Source organism: Mustela nigripes, chromosome 12 (genome assembly GCF_022355385.1).
Source record: "Mustela nigripes isolate SB6536 chromosome 12, MUSNIG.SB6536, whole genome shotgun sequence".
In the NCBI taxonomy this organism is placed as follows: Eukaryota; Metazoa; Chordata; class Mammalia; order Carnivora; family Mustelidae; genus Mustela; species Mustela nigripes.
Genome location: NC_081568.1, coordinates 124,015,200 through 124,021,199, shown reverse-complemented (window position 1 = coordinate 124,021,199; position 6,000 = coordinate 124,015,200).

Below are 6,000 nucleotides of genomic sequence, written 5' to 3'. Positions count from 1 at the left end.
GTAATTTGCATTTTATCCTCAGGTAAACCTTAAGTAAATACGTGTCTGGATCTTTGTTGTGTGAGGAATTTAGGTTCACTGGTCAGAAGGAAGGGAAAATAATATCTCCCTCCCTCCCCCACCATCCAGGAATGGCAGGCATCTACAATTTTCTTCTAAGAAATCAGGCATCAGGAGCCTGGTGGCTCAGTGGGTTAAGCCACTGCCTTCGGCTCAGGTCGTGATCTCAGGGTCCTGGGATCGAGTCCCGCATTGGGCTCTCTGCTCAGCAGGGAGCCTGCTTCCCTCTCTCTCTCTCTCTGCCTGCCTCTCTGCCTACTTGTGATTTCTCTCTGTCAAATAAACAAATAAAATCTTAAAAAAAAAAAAAAGAAAAAAAAAGAAATCAGGCATCAAAAGGAGACCCTTTTGGATGTCATACGATCAGGGAAGGAGGCACAGTGCTTCCCTGACCTTCTTTTGTTTTTCCCAGAGGAGCATGGTACACTGCTCCTGCTGCGGAGTAAAGATAAAAGGCCTAGGATATAGGTAGATAACTCACTGGCTACAGAGTACAGAGTGAATTGGGGTATGCATGTTTAAGACTGGAGATGGAGGTAGGGACATCAGTTAAACATTTTTTTAAATAGTTCTGAAGAAAAAGGAGGGTCTGAACTAAAGCTTGGGCATATGGATAGGAAGGAAATGGCCTCATGATATCTCATGTCTCTGGGGTTTTTCATATTCTTCTTGTTTCACCTTGACTGGATTGCCTCCCTCCTGTATCCTTTATATTCAGTGTTATCTCCACAGTGAAGACTTCCATAAGAAGATTCCAATCTTTCTTCTTTTCTGTATACTTCTTATCTTATAAATAATTTAAAGAAGGAAGTAGTTGAAAACTTGTGCTGACTGCTCACTGGAATTTAAGTTTCTTAAATCAAGGACACAATGAGCTGGAGAACTGTGATCACCTACAGCAACGTGACATAGTTATTAGGACTAAGAACAGAGACCACCTGTGTCAACACGAGTTAGTATTTTTTTCGGGGAAACATTTGCCCAAAAAAGATAGGACTGCAAATTAATAAATAGTTTCACTCTATGAGTCGGGTAATTTCTGCATATCAATTTATCTGAGACAACAGTTTGCTGATCCAGGCAAACAGCTCACTTACCTAACAGCAAGACCTCATCTTGCTAGGACAGTCCATCTTAAACTCTTATGTCATGACCAATGCTCAGTCCAATAGGTTTTCGCTTTGAAAGATGCTTCCTACACCACTTCTAGAGCCTAGATGCCCAGCCTCTATGAATATCCCCTCTTCTATGACATTGCTAAGACTCTCCCAAGGTGATATTCTCCCTTACAATAGAATAAGACATTGTCTGGTGGTGATATTTTGAGGTACTAAACACCTTTCAGTCTTAATCCAGCCTAAACTAGCACACAGTGGTACTTAATGTTTGTAGGAAGAGGCACTTAGAGAAAAAAACATGATAGGTTGTTTTTGTTGGATGAGGGCAGATGAATAAAGAGGCAGGGATGCTTCCAAAGTACTGAGAGTTAACTTGTGCCATCACTTAAGATGGCAGAAACACAAGAGCAGATTTTTAGTGAGAAGACCATGGTTTCAGTTCTAGAAATGTTGGGTTTGAGATTTCTGTGATGTGAAAATAGAGATGTCCAATTCCATGGTTAATGATGGAAGGCCCCAGATATAACATTTGTCAGGGAGGTTGGGCACTTGTTTTCTTAGTCAGTGCTTTCAAAGTATGATCTGTAGAGACCCAGCATCAGCACCACTTGGGAAAAATGCAAATTTGGGGGCTTCATGACAAACCTACTGATGTGAAAACTCGCTGGGTGAGGCTCAGCTCTGTGTTTTAATGAGCTTTCCACGTGGTCTGATGGATCATAAAGTTTGAGCACCTTAAAGGCAACTTGAGTTGCCTTAAAGAGTTGTCACGACTATCAAGGTCTAAGACAAAATGTTACCCCAAATTGCAATGATCTCCTTGCTAAATCATACTAATCCTGTGTTCTTTGTAAGGGCAGGTCCTCTGTAACATGGTGGTAGCCCGAGAGGTCATATAGCAAGGCAGTTGAACCTTGCACTTGAAGCATTTGAAGCTGGTCATACCGTTTTCTACTTGTGTGTCTGCTTAGCTTTGGCCAGCCTAGGTTCCTCATCTGTAAAATCAGAATTAGTATTCTAGTATTCAGTGTTAGTATCTTGTACTCAGTATTAGTATTCTAGTGCCTACCTCCTTGAGTTCTTGTGAAGATTAAATGAACTGATATATGGAAAGTGCTTATGTCTGTAATGAGTTGCTGCTCTAAAGCTTTTTACCTCTTTACAAAGTCACTGCCCTTTTATTTGCCTGACTAAATATTTCCTGTCTTGTTACATCTCACCTGTCTGTGTTTCTACTGGTTAGCCATAGCATTAGTTATCTCATGCTGCTTGGCCCATAGGACGTATTCAGTGAATATATTAATTGAGTGGATGCACACTGCAGTCCTCACTTCCTTATTTCTTGTCTGAGTTTTATAGCTTTTATTGTATATATTTTATATATTATAAATATTATATATAAATATAGATATTTTTATAGATTTATAGCTTTTATTATCAGTACTTCTTGTTTTGTCACTAAATTATACATTGTTGTATTTGTGCCTTGTTTCCTAATTGCATTATAAGCTCTTAGAAGGGAAGCATTATGCCACACTTATGTTTTCCGCCTACGCAGCACCTGACACAGTGTTGTCAATATAAAGGGAATTCAATAATAATCTGTGCAAAATAAAAAATTTAATTTTATTTCAAATTCATTTACCCTGTTAAATTTTTGCAGTTTCTTATCTCCACCCCCACAATGACAGCAATTTCAAAATCCTAAATCTCTACTGCCACTTTCTCCCAAGAGTCACAGGATGAAAAGAACAGGGATTCTTTTCTTATTTCTGGTGTCATCCTATAAGATGGCTTTTATTATTTTGAACCTCCATGTCAACCTCATAAATTCAGCCTAATATTTTTAAAATTCTTTCTTGAGTCAAAGCTAGGGTATTGTGCATGACCTGTTACTCTTAACCAGAATAATGTTGTGCCGTCTCTAGCTCTCTAGAAATATACCTCTAAGGCTAAGATATGATGTTACTTATACTTGAAGCACCCTTATTTTTACCAGCAGTTTCCTTCAGCTTTTCTTTAACCCCTCAATGAGCTCCTTGCTTTGTGTAGCACTGAGATGAAATTCTGCTATCAAAGAGCATTGAAAATATCTCTTATGAAGTTAAGCTCCTTTAAGTATATGGAAAATTAGTGTAATGTGTATAATGAAAAAAAAGCCACCTTTGGAGTCCTATAGATCTGAGATCAAAATTTGAGCACTATTGTAGTTTTTTATATGGCCTTCAGTAAGCTATTCAACATGTCAGAGTCTACTTACTCATCTGTAAATAGGGGCATAAATAAATAAATAAGTAATTCACCTTATGACGTTATGTGAAGCAATAAGACAAGTTATGTATTGTACCCAGCACATTGAAGATACTCAATAAATGGTGAATATTATTATAAAACAAGAGAGCAAAGCACTGTAAATCTCAGAAACAGAGGTCACTCTAGAGTCTGCATGGTATCATTATAAAATAGGGTCTCTGGTATTGTAGACATTATTTCTATTCTAAAATTCTGTTTAAATTCTGTTAAGAATGGACCCATCAAATCTCAAATCACTTTTGATAATCTTCAAATAAGATCTCCTAATTAATGATATAGCTGAAGGGTCTCTTTATACAGTGTGAGCCTGTCACACTTCTCGCCTAGAAATTCCATTGACTGGTCACAAGGGATTCAGTTATTGAAGGAGTTTTCCTGACCCTTAGGCAAAGACTGCTACAGCTAACTGCCTGTTCACTAAAACCTTCTTAGTACCTTCTCTGGTAAACCTTGAGTGCTTTTCCTCTAGGGTCTGTTAGGAATAGTTGCTCCCTGCAAGGGCTTTCTGGTTTTTGTTTTTTTTTTTTTTCCATTAAACTCGAGCAGGATCAGTAAGAAACTGGAAATCCAGTGACAAGTTATTTCTAATCCAGAGTATCCAAGAGGAAAGCAGAAAAGCTTTTCTAGGAGGCAAGATCAAGGTCGTCCTGGATGGCTAAGGGACTTCTGAAGGATTGTTTGGAGGTAAGAATATAGTGAAATACAAACATGTTACGTAGTTTGTAAGGATACATAAACATATTTTTTGAAAATTACCTGAAATGAAATTGCTGATTAATATTCTGAATCTATTTATACCACTGACTCACACGTGAGAATAGCAGCTACCATTTCTGCCTTCCTCCATCATCTCCTGCAGGGCGAAGAGCTACCTGGGGAACCACCAAGGGGGACATGGCATTCTTGGATAACTTGAGGTTCAGAAGCAGAGGCAGGGAAGAGCCAGTTTACAGAAGTTAACTTTATAGGACTCATATCCAGCCAAAGGGCAGACTTGGCTGCAAACCTTCATATATCTTCTTTACATCACCAGACGGGACTTCATTTATATTAATAGGCTTTCTCTATTTTTTTCTCTAGTTTAATTTTTATTTTTTAAAGATGTATTTATTTAATTGAGGGAGGGGGAGAGAGAGGGACAGGAGGCAGGGAGAGAGAAGGGAAAGAATCTTAAGCAGACTCCCTGCTCTGTGTGGAGTCCCAGGCACCATATAGGGCTCTGTGTAGGGCTTGATTTCACAACCCTGAGATCATGACCTGAGCAGAAATCAAGAGTCGGATGCTTGATGCTTAACCGACTGAGCCAACCAGGTGCCCCAATAGGGCTTTTCTATTTTAAGGCAAATCTCTCTCTAGATACTCCAGTTACTCACACATTGGCATGAATTGTTTACTTGTATTCAGTAAGTTATTACTGCCTGATTGTCTGTCATGAAACCTATCAAAATATGTGACAGATTAAATAGAAGAATAAACCACTGGTACCTATAAACGATGCTTATGTCAATTAAATTATAGCTAAACATTCTTTGTGTTGTAATTTTTTAAAACAGATTTTATTTATTGGGGCACCTGGGTGGCTCTGTCGTTAAGTTGCCTTTGGCTCAGGTCATGATCTCAGGGTCTTGGGATGGAGCCCCACTTTGGACTCCCTGCTCAGCAGGGAGTCTGCTTTTCCCTCTTCCACTCCCCCTGCTTGTGCTCCCTCTCTCACTGTATCTCTCTATGCTAAATAAATAAATAAAATCTTTAAAAAATAAAGATTTTATTTATTTATTTGAGAGAGAGAAAGAGTGAGTGAGAGACAGTGAACATAAGTGGGGTTGGGAGTAGGGGAGGCAGAGGCAGAGGGAGAAGCAGACTCCCCACTGAGCAGGGAACCTGATGCGGGCTTGATCCCAGGACCCTGCAATCATGGACCAGAGCCAAAGGCAGATGCTTAACTGAATGAGCCACCCAGCAGCCCCCATTTTGTGCTGTAATTAATGTTCATTCTCTAGCCTTCTCCTCAGGAGAAAAGTAAAGGCATGTTCTTTATTCTCCTGTAAAATGGTGCCCAGTCCTTGCACTTAGGAATATAAAGAAGTATGTGTGGAGTCACAATAGTCAGAGTGTTGTCTCTATTCAAATTTGTGTTTGATTGAGGAAGCTCCTTCTGTTCCGTGGGCTTCCTGGTTATTTCAGTGCTCTTTCCCTGTCATGGTGTCCATGTTTTGTTTCATGAACCCTTTTAGTATCTTGGAAAATTAGTCTACATTTACTTCAACTTCCTGTCTCCTGTTCACTCTTGAAATTTTTGTAATCCAAATTTTGTCCCCACCATTTTACTACTACAGTTCTCAAGCAACAATGTCTCCTCCTCTTAGTCAGATTTGAAGGTCTCCTTTCTGTTCTCACTCATTCAATTTCACAACAGAATTGAATCATCTTCTCATAAATCTTTGATTTAGTGGGTTTTCTCCCATCTCTTAGAACACTTGATATAGTCACTTCTCTTCTAATGCCTATA